Source organism: Nicotiana sylvestris, chromosome 5 (assembly GCF_000393655.2).
Source record: "Nicotiana sylvestris chromosome 5, ASM39365v2, whole genome shotgun sequence".
Taxonomy (NCBI): Eukaryota; Viridiplantae; Streptophyta; class Magnoliopsida; order Solanales; family Solanaceae; genus Nicotiana; species Nicotiana sylvestris.
The window spans coordinates 80866787-80889861 of NC_091061.1; the positions used below are offsets into that span (position 1 = coordinate 80866787).

Below are 23075 nucleotides of genomic sequence, written 5' to 3' on the forward strand. Positions count from 1 at the left end.
CATATGAGGTTGTCCTCATGGAGCATCACATACAGCATGTGCATTGGTATGTAGAAGTAGAGAAGTTACATTCTTCTTATCATCTAGATTTGATCTATTTTACTGTTTTGAGTTTATCTGTCGAACTTGAAAGCATGCCTCCATTTCTCCACTGTTATTTCTATATTGAACCGTGTCGGTTGAGTTCGTCACTACTTTTAGTCCAAAGGTTGGATTTGTTACTTATTGAGTTGGTTGTACTCACGCTACACCCTGCACCACGTGTACAGATCCAGGTGCTTCCGGTCATAGCGGCTGGTGAGTGTGGCGTCAGTATCTCGAGAGACTATCGAGGTAGCTGCATGGCATTCGCAGGCGTTAACTCTCCTTCATTTTCGTTACTTGTATTTCTATTCTTATTACTTAGATATTTTAGTAGATTGCATCCCTGTATAGATGCTCATGTACTCGGTACACCCCGGTTTTAGGAGAAATTTTTGTAACAACCCGGCTGGTCATTTTAAGAACTAATGCCCTAATCCCCTATTTATTGCTTCCTCCGTGTTTATTTCTGCTATTTTGACTTGTCGGAATGATTAGTTTTGACTTTCAGAGTGTTTTGGGACACATAGTCCCTAAATGAGAGTTTAAGCTTTAGAATTTGGACCGTAGTCGGAGTAGTGTGAAGACGGCCTCGGAATGGAATTTCATCAATTTCGTTAGCTCCGTTGGGTGATTTCGGGCTTAGGGGCATGTTCAGATTGTGTTTTGGAGGTCCGTAGCTTATTTAGGCGTGAAATACCGAAAGTTGAAATTTGGAAATTTCCGGTTCGATAGTGAAATTTTGATATCAGGGTCAGAATCTAATTCTGAGAGTTGAAGAAGCTCCATAGTGATGAATGTGACTTGTGTGCAAAATATGGGGTTAATTGGAGTTGGTTTGGTTGGTTTTATCATCGGATGTAGGATTCTTGAGATTTCTAGTTCATAAGGCTTGGATAGGAGATTTATTTTTGGTTTTAGCATTGTTTGACGTGATGTGAGGGTTGGAATAAGTTCTTATAATATTTTAGGATTGGTTGGCATGTTTGGTTGAGGTCTCGGGGGCCTCGAGTGAGTTTCGGTGGATAACAGACCTTTATACTCAAGAAGAAGATTGCAAAAATTGCAGCAGGTCTCCAGTTCTGGTTTCTTTCTTCGCGTTCGCGAGTGGGATCTTGCTTTCGCGAAGAGGAGCTGGGGCAGGTGGAAGCTTAGTGCTTCACGTTTGTGATGTTGGTCCCGTGTTCGCAAAGCTGAGAGGTCATATGTCTACGTGTTCGCGAAGAGGGTCCCACGTTTGCGTAGGAGGGAGAGAGTGGCTACTGCATTCGCGACAGGGTCATCGCGTTCATGAGGAAGGAATTATGTGCCAAGCCAAGTTGTGCTTCGCGAACGTGATGGGCCTTCTATTGATACCCAATTTTTCCTCAAACTATTTTTAAATTTGCATAAATACCTTCAAAATCACTTTTTATAATAATTGATATTTTTCCATAATTTTCCATATTATTATTAATTTATTTTCTAATTTATTCAGTATTTTATATTCAATAATTATTCATATATTACATTGCAAGTAATTTCAAAGTATTTCTTAGATCAACATATCATTTTTAATCCTATTAGGATTTAATTATTTCACAAATTAGCCAATTTGGCATTGTTTGGCTATAGTTACAACGATTTTGCAATTATAACCTAATTGTACACTTTATGCTATTTTAATTCAATAATCAGTCTTTTTATATTTTAATATTAGTTAATTACTTAATTTCACCTATTTAACTTTAATTTCATTTTATCTAATTATTAGCTATTTTTAATTGTTTATCTAATTTTAATTGGGTATTTAACAACTAGCCACCCTTATTTAAATTATAATCAGCCCCAAACCCAATTGAACCAACCCAAACCCCTGGCCCAATCCGTCAAAATCCCCGACCCAATCCCTAAGTCCTTAACCCGACCCACCTACCCCATTCAATCCTAACCGTTGATCATTCAGATCAACGGTCCCCATTCCTCTTTCCTTAATTAAACCTGGACCTAATACCCCCCCCCCCAAACCATCTTATTCACTCCTCTCTCATGCCGACATCTGATCCCTCTCCTCTCAAATGCTCTCAATTCCTAAGCCTAACACTAATCATTGTTCACCCTTCTCCGGCCATTTCCCTCGCCGGAAACCATGGCCTCTCGTCAACTCCTAGCCTCTGCTTCACCCCACGCGGGTTTGACACTACCCTGAGGTCCTCAAGTGAACCTGGAGCGGTTCAACTCCTATCCATGGTCTTTCATGCCATTTCTCGGCCATCCATGGTTGTTCGAGTAAGATCTATGACTTTTCCGGCTAAAATCGGTAATATTTTAAGGTCCTCTAATCTTCTCTGGGTTCTCTGAAACCCTAACTCTTGAGAGTTTTCACTTTTCTTTAGATCTATCCTAGATCTAGCTATATCCATGAGTTCTTAATCGATTTTTCTTCATCTCTACTATTTTCCAAAAACCCTAGATTCGCTATTGTTCGATTCTTCTCAGATCTTTCGAGATCTGAGGTGATTCGAGTATTATTAAGCATTTACCTTTAAAAACTTCCTGTTTTAACTAACTATTTCGATTTTTTTAAACTAGGGTTCATCCCAAGTTGTTTTTCAAGGGTTTTTTCTGACTTCTAAGTGTTTGATTAATTACCATTTCGTCTTCGTGAATGATTTGTGCAAGAATATGAAACCCTAGTTGATTCTATGTGATTCCTTCAATCTTTGCTTCGATTTTGGGTATTTTTGTGATACCAGTTGTGTTAGTTTACTCTATCTTTGGACTTAAACATTTTTCCTTGTTAAATCCAGTATTTTTGTGGTTTTGCCCTAATTAATATTTATTAGGGTTTGAATCTATTTATCTGGCTAATTTCAATATCTTTGTGAGGTTTTACTTAGTCTGATTTTTGTTTATGGAAGTTGAGTATTTCTTTCTGGAAATCAGTGTTATTTTAAAAGTTTTGGCTGGTTGATTCACTTTGTTAGAGATCCATATGTGTAAATCTTGGGTGTTTCCTTGTTTATGACCGTAATTGGTCATACTGACCTTATTTGATTGCTCGTATAATTGTGGATTCTTACTGATTCCTTTGCATGGTATAATTGGGATTCTTTCCTTAATTAGACCCCTGTTGTTACCGTTAATCAATTACCCCTAATTAAGGGGGTCTATACTGAACCCCTTTTAGGTGATTTGATTTTGTGATTATGTGATTGTCCCTAATTGACTGGCTTCTGATTCTTTTACCTTATTGGTTCTACTCCTAAAGTGCTATATATACACTCTTGTTTTACCTCTTAACACACGAACAATAGTTCAGAATACACACACACTCAAACTCTCTCTTCTTTCTATGCTACTTGTGCTAACTCCTTACCTAGCCGGCTGAAAGCCAAGGCTAGATTGTGGAACTCTACTTGCTTTACTTTTCTGCACCTTACTTCCTTAACTAGTATGTTCCTAGTTCAATTCTGAAACTCAACTCTATGTGATCCATGTCTATTAATCCATGTCTCCTTCTGCACTAATTTAATGGCTTATGTATTTAGTTGCCCTTCTTGTTTATTGCTTTATTCAGCATGCTTAAGTTTTGCCTTCTTGTTCAAGTGTAATCAGCATGTCTACTTGAGTTCTTGTTTATTTCCCTCAACTGGTATGCTATGTTAGTATCATAGACTCCTAATGTACTTGATTAACACTAAGTGGTGTGATTAATTATGTGTAATAAACCCCTGTCCTCAACATGACCACTCCCATACCCTATCTCTATGTCTTATTACTATTCTAATTTCGAGCATGACTCCCTTGTTAACACTTTGAAATAGTAGTTTTGTAGGCCAATCCAATGCTACATGTTCTTTGTACTTGCTGGTCTATATGGTTCTCTTCTCATCCATGTTTACATGTTTCTGATTTGGGCTCTCTATGTCCCTAACCCCTTACTTCCCTGCTTGTGAGTGTTGAAATGATACTTCTTTGAATTTGTGTTGTGTGTGTTGGCTTGTTCCAAGTTGTTGTTACTCTTATTCCTTTCAAAACTGTTTTCCCAAAGCAACTCTTCTGTTATTTTAAATCTATGTCAGGCACTCTCATATGCACTCTTAGACCACTAGATTCTGCCCCTTTTGTGTGGGCCTTGCCTTGCGACCCTTGAGCTCCCTCTGAACATGGACACATAAAAGCTGGTCTTTCCACACTGCACTTACTCTGTCTTGGCTATGAAATCTTGGTGTGAGCACTGCCCGAGATCCCTTGAGGTCCTTAGGGAACTCTAACACACCCGGATATGAGAAAGACTACGGAACAATCCTTCCACCTGAGGTGATTTATTACATAACTCAGGGAGGAAGTCCTAATCAGGCTTTCTATAGTGTACTTATCAGTTTTCATTTCTACTTATGTAATTCATTTCAATGTTGGTCTGTAATAACCTGTTGTAAACAAGTATTGGGGTGGCTAGTGAAAAGGTATGGGGTAAATATGCATGCCATAGTTGTTAAGGGTAGAAAACATGTTATTAGGTTTATATTCCTAATTGCGCAATAGAAACCATGCTTAGGATTCATAGATTAGACATCAGGCTATTTAGTATTAATATGTATTGTTTTCAGCATCTCATCCATACTTAGAAATCCGGTCTATAGGGTAGATAATAACAATAAAATAAGCTGCTATTATGTGATTCTGCCCACGTAAACATGTTCCGAAGTTTCATTTAGAAATCCTGCTCTTAGGAAATTCTGCAATCATGTTGTGCATTTAGAAATCCTACTCTTAGGAAATTCTACAATCATGTTGTGCATTTAGAAATCCTGTTCTTAGGAAATTCTGCAATCATGTTGTGTATTTAGAAATCTTGCTTTAGGAATCTTGCATATAAATCATTAGATACCATGATTAGTTTCTCGTTCATACTCACTCAGCTACGCTTAGTTAAACTACTGATCCATGAAAAGGAGTATCAACAATCTCATCCTGCTTTAAACAAACTAGTAATAATCCCTACATGACTTTGCAATATTTAGAACAACATGTTTTAGGTACAAACAATTTCCAAACCATTTTTTTAGTAACTTTGTTAACTGGAACATTATTTTACACCTAGGCAAGCCTTAGGTGCTAAATTTGTCAAAATTGGAAACATGTTTTTTATGTATGTTGCTTAATTATCAACTGTTAAAATCAGTAGGCAAGCCTGAATCGGACTTTTTTTCTGAGTCATGTAATAAATCTGGTTCTACTGTTATAACTTAGGTACCATGCTTAGGATCTTAATTCAGACCTTATATGTGTATGAGTCATGCTGTCTATGTGCATTACTTCTGGAGGTATATCTGAGCCTTCTATCTGTTTCCTGTGTTTTCCCCATTAATGCAGTCCTATGTGTTCTTATTTGTTGCCTAGTATTTTGCCTTTAAACCTGAGGGTCTGCCTAGAACCCCCCTTCTTTTATAGGATAGGAGTCCTAAATTCCTCCGGGACTGATAGGAAGGGACGGGTAATAGCATGCAATAGGGGTCGAAACCAACTCTCGCTTTAATTACCTTTATGGGGCGGGAAAGGGTAGATATGGATATGATGACCGGTGCGTTAATACCACGTGTAGCCCCTCTTTGAGGAGTGTCATACTGGGTATTGCATTGATGTGATCCATATTATAAATAAACTTAGGATACCCCTTTTTACATTCACGAATATGTTTAGATTGTAATTATTTTCAAAATCTTGCTTTCATTAATTGCTTTTCAAACATCTGTGTTCTTAAACTTAAATCCCCTATTATTTGAACCCTACTTGTTTATTTGCTAATTGTACAAATTCACAAAAACTGTTTGGCCGGGAACCACACTAGTGGATCCTGAGGGATGCCTAACACCTTCCCATTGGGATAATTTCAAGCCCTTACCCTATCTTTGGTTACCAAACATAGTTATAAATGAACTTTATAGGTGTCCTAACGCACCTTAAATCATTAGGTGGCGACTCGTCAAACTGCAAACCCCCTTTCCCAAAAGGAAAGAGTTGTCCCATAACCAAAAATGTCATAAGCCTGATTCCGCGAGGAAAAAAGGGGGCGCGACAGCATGGCGACTCCGCTGGGGGTATTTAGGTTTTTACTATTTCATACCATTTTTTGTGAATTTGTACCCCCTCCCTATGTGCAATTATTTGTTTAATTCTTTTAAGGTTTTGATTTCTTTTTCAAAAGCAAAACTGACATATATTTCTTATTTCCTTCCTTTATAGCTGCTTTAAATGATAAAACTGTTGTATTTATCGCTTTCTTAACGTGCAAATACATGTCAACATGCTTTTAATTATTGCATATCATGCTCAACATCATACTCCACTCGTGCCAAACAAATACTATAGCAACGCTTGATGAGTGGTTGCGCCCTTCCTATATCATTATCCCCTAAATTCGGAAAGGCTTATTTGCGGTAAAACTAGTCGATCAGCGGTGCAGTCGACAGTTCCGTGCCTTCACCCTTGAGTTATCCGCTCAAGGGTACTAGTTTAAAACCCCATAGAAACCTTACTTTGTTTAAATGTTGCATGCATCATGGTCAAACCTTGATGGGTCAGTTATGTTGTCCACATAATGATCCTTTAAGATAGCCTTGTCCAAAAGTCAACTAGTTTTCCCTAAACCCAAACGGACATCATCACGTTATGGAGATTTATATGGAGAACTAAGTGTTTCATGTTAATTATTGATATTAAATAGTCTGGTGGGGGTAAGGGCTTAACCTTGTTTGTCTTGCAGAAAATGAGGCACGAGGTCCCCAGTTTTGGTATGGTTAGCACGCCCCCACTCTTTCTAGTCTAGTGGAGGAGTCTTCCATCGAATGACCAAATCAATGAGTGGAAAGAGAGGGCTTCCAAAGCTAGCGAAAAGCTGGAATATCTGGAATACAGTCTGCTGGAATTGGAAGGAAAAGTGAGGAAGAGAGTCACCGACTGCCAGAACACTGAGGGAAATGAAGGAGAACACCTGGCAAAGGCATTTTTACTGGTGAACCTACGCGAACTGGAGGATTTGATCAATGAGAACATTCTACCTGAGGAAAGTCCTTTTGGGACCAAATAGATAGGAATTTACTTTTCGCTTCATGAATGTAATAAGGTCAATGGCCATTAGTGACTTTTATTTCTTGCTTGTTTTTTTGTCGTTTTGGGATTCGCCTATCTTTATCGATAAAATGAGGCATTTAGCATTTTAAGTTCTCCAAATCAATTTGTCGCTAGGCCTACTTCTGGCACAAAGAGGTTCCCAAATTAGGACACGCTTTACATTCCCACACTATGTGTTTAAATATTGCAATACTTTTTATAATCCTCACTGACTTGATTACCTTTTATTTTATTTTTATTATTATTGTCCTCCCTAAAGGTTAGTTCGTGCACTCTGGAAACATCATCTTATTTCACAAGATCCAGGGGCCCTCTATCCATTCCTCTTCTCAGTCCCATTAAAGGCAAGAACAAAGGCAAGAATAAAATGGAAGATTTAAACAACATCAGGAAGGAGAATAGAGCTGAACGGGTAGAGGCCACTGATGGCCAAGGTATTCGGATTCCTAACGAGAATGTGTCACAACTTGAACAGAAACTATTGAAATTCCAGGAAGAGCTCGATCAGGTTCGAAATCTGGCAAACCTGTCATTTTCCCTCAGCACCCCAGATATCATTTTCCCCAACGCTCAAAACCCTACACCTCCTCAAAATATCCCAAAACAACAGAATTATCACGCGTCTCACCATCATGTTGCTCTACCAAAGAACCAATGTAACACCTGCCATACCCCAAACAACGCTCTACTACTCATCCCAGAACCTCATAACTCCACAAACGACCATTTCCACACCCATACACCAGGCCACCATAACACTTCTATCTACGTGGAGACCATACCATACTCCACCCAACCTATCTCATGCACACCTGAGTCTGATGAAAAGGATCTACTTATCAAGAACTTGGCCGAGGAACTTAAGAAATTGACCGACCGAATGCAGGGCATTGAGCTGGGGAGGAAAAAGAATCTAGGGGCTGAACTACGAGGACCTTTGCATACAGCCTGATGTCGAACTGCCTAAAGGGTACAAAACCTCCTAAGTTCGAAATGTTTGATGGTACGGATGATCCAAGGGTCCATATGAGGACATATTGCGACAAGTTGGTTGGAGTAGGGAAGGATGAAAGGATCTACATGAAGTTGTTCATGAGGAGTTTGAAAGGAGATGCCTTATCTTGGTACATCAGCCAAGATCCCAAGAAGTGGTCGAGTAGGGTAGGCATGGCATCTAACTTTATGGACAGATTCAGGTTTAATACAGAGAATGCACCAGACGTGTTCTATATCCAGAATTTGAAGAAGAAGCCCATGGAGACGTTTTGCGAGTATGCTACTCGCTGGAGGTCCGAAGCTGCTAAGGTCAGACCTGCCTTAGAAGAGGAACAAATGAACAAATTCTTTGTCCGGGCTCAGGACCCGCAGAACTATGAACAACTGATGATGATTGAGAACCACAAGTTCTCTGACATTATCAAATTAGGTGAAAGAATTGAAGAAGGTATTAAAAGTGGTATGGTTAATTATTTCAACGCATTGCAAGCTACGAATAAGGCTTTACAGTTCGGTGGTGTGTCCAAGAAAAGGGACGTGGGGGCCATGATGGTTGCACAAAGGACCAAGTCTCCCATCAAATACCAAACTTATCCAACACCTCCATCACATACTAGCCAACCCCAAATTACCAAGCACCCTCACCCTTGTACCAAGATCCGAGACCAACTTATCAATTATCTCCACCCCCTACATATCAACCTACTTCACCCAGATATTCCCAACCCGCTCATGTCTACCAAACTTATAATGCTCAACCATCCCATTATCAATCACCCCCTGCATGCCAAAATTTGCCTAGACCCCGACCTAATTTTGATCGCAGACCTCCAAAATAATATACATACATCGCTAAACCCATTGACCGGTGATATGAGAAGCTCAAAGTTGTCGGTTATGTCACCCTCATCCCTGCTGCAACCCCTGAGAATCCTTCTCAGTGGCTTAACCCAAACAAGTCTTGTGCATACCACTCCAGCATGAAAGGGCACACCATCGATGAATGCCGCTCCTTGAAAGACAAGATACACTCTTTGATTGATAACAAGATGATTGTGGCAAAGGAACCCGCTCCAAACGTCCGCAACAACCCTCTGCCAGACCATAAGGGTGGAGGTATCCACATGATTGAAGTAGAAAATGACTGGGATCCCGAGGGATCAATCGGGTTGATCACAGAAGGTGATGACCCAAAGAAACCGACAATTACTCTCAATCCAATATAGTCCAGATCCAACCGTCCGAGGACATTGAGGTAAATATGTTTGTACCTCTTTAGTTTGAAGCAACGCCATCCGTAAAGACACCGGCACCAGTTGAGGTTGAATTTGTGTCTCCGGCAAATGCACCCGCACCATTTGAGGTTGCATTCTTGCCACCCAAGGCACATGCTCCATTCGAAGTAAGAATAGTCGCGCCGGTCCCAGTGGTAATATCAACCATGCCACCATTCTATACAAATGTTGTACCCTGGGACTATACAGCCGAGGTGAGAAGGAAAGGCAAGGTAAGTATTGAAGAAACTATCGCAGGAAAGGGTATGACAAGAACTGATAGAGTCTATACCCCTGAACATCTAGTTGAATGAAGCAAGCAGGCCTCCAATCGGCCACCCCTCATCGAGACAGGTCCGGACAACCTTTGGAGGAAAATACAGGCCAAGGAATATTCGATCATCAACCAATTAAACAAGACGACAACACAAATATCCATTCTCTCTTTGCTGCAAAATTCTGAGACGCACAAGAATCCTCTGTTAAAGGTGATAAATGAAGCATACGTACCAAGTAACATCACTAGTGAGGAAGTGGCTAATATGGTAGAACAAGTGCTGGAAAGCCATAAGATCACCTTTCAATGAGGATGAGATGCCACCTGAAGGGCTGGGACACAACAAAGCACTGCACATCACCGTGCAATGTGAAGATTATTTCATCACCAGAATCCTGATCGATGGAGGTTCCAGTCTTAAGATTTGTCCGCTGGTAACACTCAAGAAGCTGGGTAAAGGGTTGCATGAGATAAAGGATGGAGCAATCAATGTGAAAGACTTCGATGGTTCTCAGAGGTCCACCATTGGTGAGATTAGTCTATGCCTGCAGATGGGACCAACCTGGTTCAAGATTGATTTCCAGGTAATAGATGTACCAGCGTCTGACAACTTGCTGCTGGGGCTGTAGCATCAACGCTGCATCAGGCAGTAAAGTTTGAATGGAATCACCAGGAAGTGATCATTCACAGCGACAGTAGCAACCCTATATACAGTCGCCAGACCATTCCGGCGATCGAGGGAAGAAGGAAGCTGGGTGGAGAAACTTACCACCATATTGAGCGGGTCAACACTATCGACAAAGACAAATGGTGGGATAGCAAAATTGAGAGTATACTGAGTTGGAGTGGGTACGAACCTGGCAAAGGGCTCGGCAAGAACCTCCAAGGAATCTCTAAATCCATAAACTCAAGAAACATGGCACTACATTCGGTTTAGGATATGAATACATCTGGGAAGAATTCAATAACTGGTTGCCACTATGGCACGGTCCTTACTATCCATTAGAGCAGTCAATACCACATCTGGAGCAGACCTTCCAACAGATCGACATTATTTATAGGTCGGATGAAGAAGAAGCACTTGCAGCAGTGAAGAACTTGTTTCTAGAGGACAGTGATATGGATTGTTGTGTTACCCTCGAGGAGGAGGGGGAGGAAGGCCCTTCCATACAGGCTGTGAGTAGAGGGGCACATCTCAAGAATTGGACCATCGGGACAACCAAAGCTCAACGAGCCTCGGGGTATCAAGGCTAAAACAAGCATTATTCACTGTTTTTAATAAATGATTTTCTTTTCGCATTTTTCAATTCCCGCAATAAGATCTTAGATGTTTAAAAGAGTTATTCAATTTATCAAAAGCATTTTCTTATGAATTAATATTTATTGCTATCATTTTCTCTCCTTGCTTTACCAATACAGCATTATTATTACTTGTCTTGATGAACCGATGACTATGACATGCGATGAGACAACGCAACAAACAGACATTGATTCAAAGAAGATGACATACCTGATGAGATTGTCAAAGAAGTTGAGAACTTTGAGAATAGACCTAAGTCCAACTTGGACGAGACCGAGATTGTCAACCTAGGAGATATAGAAAACATCAAGGAAAAGCGAATCAGCCTTCACCTATTGCCAGCAGAGAAGAAAGAATATACAGAATTTCCAAAGGAGTATGAGGACATATTTTCCTGGTCGTATGATGACATGACTGGTCTGAGTACGTCTATTGTGGCTCACAAACTGCCAATCGATCCAATATGTCCACCAGTAAAGCAGAAGCTCAGAAAGTTCAAGCCTGATATGAGTTTGAAAATCAAGGAAGAAGTCACCAAGCAGATCAAGGCTAAGGTTCATAGGGTAGTAGAATATCCGACATGGTTAGCTAACATTGTGCCAGTGACAAAGAAGGATGGGAAGGTCAGAGTCGGTGTCGACTACCGGGATCTCAACCTGGCCAATCCGAAAGACGACTTCCCTTTGCCAAATATACACATCCTGATTGACAATTGCGCCAAGCATGAGCTATAGTTATTCGTAGATTGGTTTGCTGGTTATCATCAGATCTGGATGGATGAGGAAGAAGCTGAGAAAACGGCTTTCATTACGCTGTGGGGAGTGTACTGTTACAAGATGATGCCATTCGGCCTGAAGAATGCAGGGACCACCAACATGAGGGCCATGACTACCATTTTTCGTGATATGATACACAAGGAGATAGAGGTATATGTGGATGATGTTATTATCAAATCCAAGAAGGCCACTGACCACATAGAAGATCTGAGGAAGTTCTTCAATAGACTACGGAGATACAACCTGAAACTAAACCCCGCAAAGTGCGCATTTGGGGTTCCTGCTGGAAAATTGCTTGGGTTTACTGTGATCCGCCGAGGAATAGAATTAAATCCATCGAAAGTCAAAGCCATTCAAGAACTACCACCGCCAAGGAACAAGAAGGATGTGATGAGTTTCTTGGCAAGGCTTAACTACATCAGCCGATTCATAGCACAGTCTACAGTTATCTATGAGCCAATCTTTAAGATGCTAAAGAAGGACGCCGCCACCAAATGGACCAATGACTGCCAAAAGGCCTTCGACAAAATCAAGGAGTACCTATCAACACCACCAGTCTTAGTCCCGCCCGAGCCAGGTAGACCCTTATTACTCTACCTTGCAGTGTTAGATGGAGCTTTCAGCTGCGTTCTGGGGCAGCACGATGAAATAGGGAGGAAGGATCAAGCCATTTATTATCTCAGTAAGAAGTTCACCCCGTACGAGGCCCGGTATTTTCTATTCGAACGCACCTGTTGTGCTTTGACTTGGGTAGCTCAGAAGCTAAGACATTACTTCTGCGCCTATACTACATATCTCATATTGAGAATGGATCCCTTGAAGTACATCTTTTAGAAGCCCATGCCCACCGGCAAGCTAGCCAAGTGGAAAATCCTGTTGAGTGAGTTCGACATTGTTTACGTAACTCAGAAAGCGATCAAGGGACAGGCACTAGAAGACCACCTTGCTGAAAACCCCGTGGATGGAGGATACGAACCCCTGAAAATGTATTTTCCTGATGAAGAGCTATCATTCATAGGAGAAGACATTGCGAAATCCTATGACGGTTGGAGAATGTTCTTCGATGGAGCAGCAAACTTCAAAGGAGTTGGCATATGAGCAGTCCTAATATCAAAAACCGATCAGCATTATCCGGTGTCTGCCAAACTCAGGTTCCCTTGCACTAACAATATGGTCGGGTATGAAGCCTGCATCTTAGGACTCAAAATGGACATTGACATGAACGTTCAAGAGCTGCTAGTGATTGGAGATTCAGACTTACTTATACATCAGATACGAGGAGAATGTGCAACCAAGAACTCCAAGATACTCTCGTATCTGCATCAAGTATAGGAATTGAGAAAGAGGTTCACAAAGACAGAATTTCAGCATGTTCCCATAATCCAGAATGAGTTCGCTGATGCATTGGCTACCCTATCATCTATGATACAGCACCCCGACAAGAATTTCATTGATCCTATTCTGGTGAAAATCCACAATCAACCAGCTTATTGTGTCCATGTTGAAGAGGAAGCAGACGGAAAGCATTGGTTTTATGATATCAAGGAATATTTGGCAAAATGAGAGTACCCGGAGCTTGCAAATCCTACTCAGAAACACACACTTCGGAGATTGTCCAATAACTTCTTTCACAGCGGAGGAATCCTGTATAGGAGGACTCCCGATTTAGGATAATTAAGATGTGTCAATGCAAAGGAAGCATCCAGGCCACTAGAGGAAATTCATGCTGGGACCTGAGGTCCACATATGAACGGTTTTGTCTTAGAAAAGAAGTACTTCGGGCTGGTTACTTTTGGATAACTATGGAAATGGACTGCATCCAGTATGTCCGAAAATGCCACGCTGTCAGATACATGCAGACATGATAAAGGTACCTCCAAGCGAGCTTAACGCAACAAGCCCATTGTGGTTGTTCGCCGCCTGGGGAATGGACGTTATTGGACCAATCGAGCCTGCTGCTTCCAACGGACATAGGTTTATCCTAGTAGCCATCGACTATTTCACCAAATGGGTCGAAGCAACATCTTACAAAGCAGTAACTAAGAAAGTCGTGGCAGACTTTGTCTGCGACCGCATTGTCTGTCGATTCGGAATTCCAGAGTCAATCATTATTGATAATGGCTCCAACCTCAACAACGACTTGATGAAAGCTATGTGCAAAACTTTCAAGGTCAAACACAAGAATTCCACAACCTACAGACCTCAGATGAATGGAGCAGTAGAAGCCGCCAACAAGAATATCAAGAAGATATTGAGGAAAATGATAAAGAATCACAAACAGTGGCACGAGAGGTTATCATTTGCTCTACTGGGGTATGGCACCACAATCCGCATATCAACCGGGGCAACCCCCTATATGCTGGTTTACGGTACAGAGGTTGTCATTCCCGCTGAGGTAGAAATTCCTTCCCTAAGGACCATTCAAGAAGCTGAGCTCGACGACGCAGAGTGGGTAAAAAGTCATTATGAGCAACTAGACCTTATAGACGGAAAGAGAATGAATGCAGTCAATCGCGGTCAATTCTACCAGAACAGAATGTCCAGAGCCTTCAACAAAAGAGTCAAGCCAAGACAGTTCACACCAGAGCAGCTGGTGTTAAAGAAAATTTTTCCGCATCAAGATGAAGCCAAAGGGAAGTTCTCTCCCAACTGGCAGGGTCCATACATGATTCACCGGGTTTTGACAGGAGGAGCCCTCATACTTGCAGAAATGGACGGAGAAGTCTGGTCAAAGCCGATCAATTCAGATGTAGTCAAGCGTTACTATGTGTAATCTTTATGCTTTCCTTATATGATGTAAATTGAACTACGCCTGACCTGATTCCCGTTTAAGAGGGGATACGTAGGCAGCCCTATGGGTTAGGTCACAATTCAAATAAAATTTCATTTCCCCCGCAATTGGAAACTGCGACAGAATTTTGAGGAGGACCCTCAAAATTCTGAAGTAATTTCAGCCGATCGTCACACGAGCAACAGTCAGAAACGTCAACCCATCAATCTGGGGCAAAATTTTGGGGACCCTCAAAATTCCGTAGCAGGGGATGTTGCAATGTCCTGAACTACGTCACAATCGTTGGTTCATCTAAAAGCTATTTTTAATTTATGTCATACTTTTACAAAATCATGCATGTTATTATTGAAACTGTTTTGTTTAGCAACGCTACCCCAATAATACAGACAACATCATCAAATCAAAGCCGAACGAGTCAAGCAAAAGCCAGCGGGGATACAAACTAACCTTCCCCCTTACAAAACTCACGATTTTTCTTTGGATGCATGCACTAGGATTGTGAAATCATTAGACATATTATACGCCCACGGGAAAAACATTGTTCGAAGTACGATTCTCATAACCGGACAAACATTGTTCAAAGTACGATTCTCAGAACCGTTGCACTTACCAACATTTGCTATCAGCACACACCAGTCACTATTAGAAATTACACCTATGGGAGCCTTCTAAAATTGTGGCAATAGATACAATAATCGTTCCTGTAGAGCTAATGGGACGGATTGGGATGCGTTCCGGGATTTAGTGTTACCATAGGTCAATTGGAACAGTTATTAGTAACGGTTTCAAAACCGTCTCCATATAAGGATATTGTAATGGTTATGGAAGTGATGTCATTGCTCCATCTATGGGAACGGTTTTATGTTCTGTTGGAACGACTATAAACTGTTGTGGTATAATTATACGAGCAATTTTTAGGCCTATTGCAACAATTTTAATGATATATTGTAACGGTTTTTGTGATATACTGGAACAATTATCAATATCCTATTGCAACAGATATTGCAATATATTGCATCAGTTATTAGAAGTTGTTATTGTTTGATAGTTCTATTGGAACAGTTATATTCTCTATTGCAAAAATTCAAAGTTGTAATTTCTGATATTTATGAAAATAAAATGAGGAATATTTTCCTATGCAATGAAATTTTATACACCATAACTTATATAAACCATAAAATAAAATATAAATATCCAACTAGCATTATCCATATGCCAAAACAAAATATGAATACATTGTCTGATCAACAATTCAAAAGTCAAAATAGATGTGTTTGCATCCAAAAAATTCAAAACTAAAATATCATTGAAAATGATAATAGAAAGTCTAACAACTATCAACAACAGTCAAGGTTGCTTTCATCCGCAATCGCTGCACCTACAAAAGACAATCAGAAAAAATTAAATAGATTTTATTTAGATAATTGAATCACAAAGTAATTGAATAATCAATTTGATAACTCGAAAAAAATTTCCAACTCTCCAAATTCTTAAAATTTTCGGCAACAATCAAAAGAAACTCTTCGTCATCACAAAAAAACTCTGTAACATAGAAGAAGCCAGCAATCAAGTAAGACCATAAATTAAAAACAATGAACAACCAGCAAACTCTTCTACATCACATGGCATTCAACCAACTAATATGGAACTTACTCTGAAGAGGCACGGTATGCTAAAATGTGCTCCAACAATATGATGATTGATCTATGGCCTTGAAAACTAGCTAGTATGGAAGACAAAACTGCCACCCAAAGTTTGTTGCTTCAGCTGGTTGGCCTTAAAGGATGCATGTCTCACCCAAGACCTCACCAGAAGAAACTTTCAACTGGCCAAAGGTTTGGTTAAATTGTTTCACTGGGCTAACCTTAAATTGTTTGGTGTCCTACATGAAGATTATGTGATCTTGTTGTTTTTGGTGTTGCAATTTCCACTTATGGGCAATTTGTGATGAATTTCCCAAAGAGAACTTACAAATCCCCCTTATTCAACAAAAAATGAACTGACTAAATCCCCTTTATTCAACAAAAACGAACTGATTTCCACCAAACTTTCATAGCAACTCCATACATATGTAAAACTATAAGCAAATTCACGGAACCAACCAATTCACACTTTCTTATAAAACCAAAAACTGCAAAAAAATAGAAGAAAAAATATTCTAAGGAAGACATGAACTCTTAATCAATCTTAAGAGAGTCAATTTTGGGATGGCATTGTAAAATTCCAATTCCCACAATAAACAATTCTGTCAAGAATAAGTCGGTTGACTTCCAACATCTAATTAAACAAAGAGCCCTCTCATATGCGACCCTACTCATGTGTGAAAATACACAAGCCAAAAGCAGTAAACAAAGTACTTCAATACAACCAAATCAAATCCAAATTTTAAATTGCATCATCATTCCAACATTTAGACAATAACAACAACGGCTCAATTGTAAACTATTTGGTTGGCTATATGAATTCTCCATGTCCCTTCCACTCCATTTGGACTTCACATTACTCGCAACTGCTTACAAGTAGAACTTGAGAAGTATATAGTAAACATAGTAGAACTTGAGAAGTATCTTATTTAATCCTTATTTTATTTCCTCAGGGCACTTCTACACTAGGACAATTTTGAAAGATATCAAATTTTATATATAACATACATTAGCTTAGTGATGGAATGGGAAATAGAAGCAATACATGGTATGTTGCTTAAGAATAGATTACAAATAGTAAAAGAAATGATAAAATTAGAAATAGTATTCCAGAAAAGGTTCTACTAGAGTTTGGACAATAATCTAAAGAATGTTTTGACAAGAAGCTATTTTTTAGCTTATGAAACTGAGCATTTGCAATGCATTCAAGAATCACTACATCAAGGGCATCTATTATGGTCATTATAGTGAATAGCAAACAGATTGTTACCCAATAATCCAAACTTTTGCAAATTCATAGTGTCGAATATGATATATAGTAAAAGCAAGAGAAAATGTTACAGTAAAAAGAAAATAGACATCCAAAACAATGACAAAAATACAGTAGTTATAGAACAAAACACTATAATCCAATTTTGCTCCTCTTATTGAGAAGGGGATATACTTAAGACAACTAATCTTATGTTCTGTTGGGATTACAAATATTGGAACTCCACCCTTCCTCCACTCTTCCAACTCCCGAGCAACAAATCCAAAAATGTATTGAAAAAATCAAGAAACACTTTGCAAAAATAAATATCAATTTGTCTGCTACCTGCCTTTTAATCTATCCAAAAGACATCAAAGATAAAACATTGTATCACTTTTTATATACTAAACATTATTTAGCAAGTATAAAAAACTGTTGTGTATATATCATGGAGTATATGCAATAATGACGACAAAAAAAAAAACAGCAGTGAAGCAGAAACAGAAAAGGGGAAAAACAGCAACGGCTAAAAAGAACTGGAGGAAACATCTCTAGGAAGAAAAGGACATACCTGGAGTTTTTCAGAGTTCCAATATTTAAAAAGTTCCTTAAACTGAGAAGCTGGTATATCTTCAGGAAAATAAACTAATATCATAATCCACCAACTAAACTTTCAATTTTACAAACTTGGGGTCACAAAATATATCATACTATACTAAAACATCCGAATGAATGAAACTTAAATGAACAGAACAAATTTATTTCTTGTTTTCTTTTCAATAGGAAGGCAAGATTAGCTGCAAGAATATTTTTCTCCTGAATGGTTATTCCAAGAATGACAGTAATATCTTGGTCAAGAATTATTAATGCTTCTCCGAAAACTAACTTAACTCTCAGCCACTCATTTTAGCCTTTGTGGCTGAATATGTCAACTTTTGTGTATTATTTCCATAAACCAGGATAAACTACTTGTGCCTCTATCTCTTGCTTTCTCATTTTATACGCGCGCAACTTCTTTTGTGTCAGGTTTTCAATAAGAAACTTAGGCAAGGAGAGAAGTATTGAGCATGGAAAATATTCTCAATGGCCATGAACCAGCGTCAAGAGAGATCATATTTACCAAACGCGATCACCTTTGTGAAAATTACTATGCTGGACATGCTCCGAGGGGTTATCAACAAGAATTTGAAACATACAGAATGGACGTATGCGGAACCTCAAATGATCTGGGTTAAAGTTTTTCTAAACAATACTACAAATGCCAAAAAGTCTATCACTAGACACAAATATATTTTAACAACATTGAGATAAATTTGTGATTTTTCAGCAATATTACCGGAGAAAAAAAAAAGAAGCATCGAAGTGACTTTTCAGAATAACGAACAAGCAAGCGAACATCGAACATCAAATAGATATCACAATGGGTTAATCATGGTTTTCTAATACGAAATCAAATCCACCAGCTAAATCCCCAAATTTGAAAACTAGAAATCACAAAATGAATACAACGAGCATCGAACATCGATAGCAAACATCAATCAAGTGAAATCGTTCTAACACGAAATAAAAATCCACCAACTAAACCAATAATTTTAAAAATTGGAAATCACAAAAATTATTATATAATACAGACAAAGAACATAAGCAAAATAATGGGTGCATGAGAAATATTACCAGAGAAAGAAAATCGGTGAAGTAGCCAAACAAATTTTCAGCAAAACATCGAAATTCCATACAAACACCGAACAGGGAGAAAACACTGACAGCCAACATCGGATTTCGCCTTACATTAGCCGAAGTGGACGTCCTTCGCCGGAATCGGTCTTCCTTCGCCTGAACAGGACATAGATTTTGGTCGATTTTGGATTCTAGGTTAAACCTTAAGAGGCGTGGGTTCTTAGTGAGAGACGGAAGATTTCATATGATGTGTGTCTTCTAATGTAAAAGGTAAATATTTAATAAAAAACAGCTATTAAAATGCTGATGGGTCCTACATTTTGTATTTGTTTCAATAAATATTTAGGAGGGAAATAAAGGAGGGAAAAATGAAGCGTCCCAATACACTTTTATTTTACCAATCAGTTCCCACAAATAACCCTACTGTATCGCCTTTACAAACTGTCTCTATAGCTTTACCTATGATGACGGTTATTATACTATTAGAACGGTTTTGCTTCTAAAGTGTCCCAAAAGTTTTTTATCTCTACTGGGACGATAAAAACCGTTCCAAAATCTGATCTATTGTAACAGTTACATAACCGTTACAGAATAACTGTTCCAATAGGACCATTTTCTAGCAGTGAGTGATGTTCCGTATATCACAATGTTCCCAGTGATCACAACGCCGCAATCTGCTATCAGCTAAGAAAATTCTACTGTCATTTGTTATCGTATTTCTTGTATAAGGCTACTATTCTGCCTTCCAATTTGCATAAGGCTGCCATTCTGCCTTTCAAGGTTAAGCTCTACCTCCATGTGCATCTGCATTGCATAAGGCTACCATTCTGTCTTCTGAGACTAAGCACTGTCTCCATCTGTATTTGCATTGCATAAGGCTACTATTCTGCCTTCCAATCTGCATAAGGCTATCATTCTGCTTTCTGAGGTTAAGCTCTACCTCCACCTACATTCGCATCTTTGCATAAGGCTACTTTTCTGCCTTTCGAGGCTAAGCTCGGCCTCCAATTTTCTTCGAAACTAAGCACTATCCCAAGCACTATTTATCTCGCTTATCTTATGGGCTAAGCTCTGCCCTTCAATTCGCAAGACTGAGATCTGTCTTGTCCGCATCATACTACTGCATCCTTCACGGGCTGAAATATCGCCAACTCATCCAAAGGCGTCATGGTTCAGAGGCACCATCCTCATAGCCCGAGAACATCATTTCATGGCCTGCGAATCCTTTATCATACGCTTCATGGCCCAGGACATCATGGTCTTAGGACGTCATTCCTAACCGTTTAAAGACAACATTCATGGTCCAACGAGAATTTGCATCATGTTTAAATTTATGCACATTATACGCTTGTATTGCTTCCATTTACAGGTAAGCCGGCGAGCAACGGCTATCCCAGCAGGAACGATCCCGCTCCAGTTCCCTCAACCATATCAAACCTAACCATTCCCGTAAACCGCTCACTCACCTAGCCCTATATATTGCACGTTCTCAAAATGGCTTCATCGGTATACTCCGCCGATGGATCCTGAACTACATACTGCCTGATTCCTGTAAAACCAGGGATATGTAGGCAACTCAGAAACTAGGGTGCAGCCTAAATCTCTTCAAACCATTTCGCTCGGTCAAAATTGGCCATCATATCTTTACCCGACAACTCTTTCATCCTTCCCGAGTAAAGAGGGGCAGCTGTTGATACCCAATTTTTCCTCAAACTATTAAATTTGCATTAATACCCTCAAAATCACTTTATAATAATTGATATTTTTTCATAATTTTCCATATTATTATCAATTTATTTTCTAATTTATTCATTATTTTATATCCAATAATTATTCATATATTATATTGCAAGTAATTTCAAAGTATTTCTTAACTCAACATATCATTTTTAATCCTATTATGATTTAATTATTTCACAAATTAGCCAATTTGGCATCGTTTGGCTATAGTTACAACGATTTTGCAATTATAGCATAATTGTACACTTTATGTTATTTTAATTCAATAATCAGTCTTTTTATATTTTAATATTAGTTAATTACCTTAATTTCACCTATTTAACTTTAGTTTTATTTTATCTAATTATTAGCTATTTTTATTAATTATTTATCTAATTTTAATTGGGTATTTAACAACTAGCCACCCTTATTTAAATTATAACCAGCACCAAACCCAATTGAACCAACCCAAACCCCAGGCCCAATCTGTCAAAATCCCCGACGCAATCCCTAAGTCCTTAACCCAACCCACCTACCCCATTCTATCCTAACCGTTGATCATTCAGATCAACGGTCCCCATTCCCCTTTCCTTAATTAAACCTAGACCTAACCCCCCCCCCAAACCCTCTCATTCACTCCTCTCTCACGCCGACATTTGATCCCTCTCCTTTGAAATGCTCTCAAATCCTAAGCCTAACCCTAATCATTGTCCACCCTTCTCCGACCATTTCCCTCGCCGGAAACCATGGCCTCTCGTCATCTCCTGGCCTCTGCTTCACCCCATGCCGGTTTGACACTACCCTGAGGTCCTCAGGTGAACCTGGAGCGTTCAACTCCTATCTATGGTCTTTCATGCCATTTCTCGGCCATCCATGGCTATTCGAGTAAGATCTATGACTTTTCCGGCTAAAACCGGTAATATTTTAAGGTCCTCTCATCTTCTCTAGGTTCTCTAAAACCCTAACTCTTGAGATTTTTCACTTTTCTATAGATCTGTCTTAGATCTAGGTATATCCATGAGTTCTTAACCGATTTTTCTTCATCTCTACTATTTCCCGAAAAACCCTAGATTCGCTATTGTTCGATTCTTCTCAGATCTTTCTAGATCTGAGGTGATTCGAGTATTATTAAGCGTTTTCCTCTAAAAAACCCCGGTTTTAACTAACTATTTCGAATTTTTTAAACTAGAGTTCATCCCAAGTTGTTTTTCAAGGTTTTTTTTTTACTTCTAAGTGTTTGATTAATTACCCTTTCGCCTTCGTGACTGATTTGTGCAAGAATATGAAACCCTAGTTGATTCTATGTGATTCCTTCAATCTTTGCTTCGATTTTTTGTATTTTTGTGGTACCAGTCATCTTAGTTTGCTCTATCTTTGGACTTAAACATTTTTCCTTGTTAAATCCAGTATTTTTGTGGTTTTGCCCTAATTAATCTTTATTAGGGTTCGAATCTATTTCTCCGGCTAATTTCTTTATCTTTGTGAGGTTTTACTTAGGCTAATTTTTGTTTATGGAAGTTGAGTATTTCTTTCTGGAAATCAGTGATATTTTAAAAGTTTTGGCTGGTTGATTCACTCTGTTAGAGGTCCATATGCGTAAATCTTAGGTGTTTCCTTGTTTATGACTGTAATTGGTCATACTGACCTTATTTGATTGCCCGTATAATTGTGGATTCTTACTGATTCCTTTGCATGGTATGATTGGGATTCTTTCCTTAATTAGACCCTTGTTGTTACCGTTAATCAATTACCCCTAATTAAGGGGGTCTATTCCGAACCCCTTTTAGGTGATTTGATTTTGTGATTCTGTGATTGTCCCTAATTGACTGGCTTCTAATTCTTTTACCTTATTGGTTCTACTCCTAAAGTGCTATATATACACTTTTGTTTTACCTTTTAACACACAAACAATAGTTCAGAATATACACACACACTCAAACTCTCTATTCTTTCTATGCTAGTTGTGCTAACTACTTCTCTAGCCGGCTGAAAGCCAAGGCTAGACTGTATAACTCTACTTGCTTTACTTTTCTGCACTTTACTTCCTCAACTGGTATGTTCCTAGTTCAATTCTGAAACTCAACTCTATGTGCTCCATGTCTGTTAATCCATGTCTCCTTCTGCACTAATTTAATGGCTTATGTATTTAGTTGTCCTTCTTGTTTATTGCTTTATT

At 39.1% G+C, this 23075-nt stretch overlaps 1 long non-coding RNA gene across 1 annotated transcript; it reads right to left on the reverse strand.

The window, feature by feature from the left end:
- Positions 1 to 15774: 15774 nt before the first annotated feature.
- On the reverse strand, positions 15775 to 19445 carry LOC104214159 (uncharacterized). Its single transcript, XR_707837.2, has 3 exons — positions 19178 to 19445; positions 18075 to 18133; positions 15775 to 15989 (listed from the first exon to the last, which is right to left on the reverse strand). It is a non-coding gene; the product is annotated as an uncharacterized lncRNA (long non-coding RNA).
- Positions 19446 to 23075: the final 3630 nt, after the last annotated feature.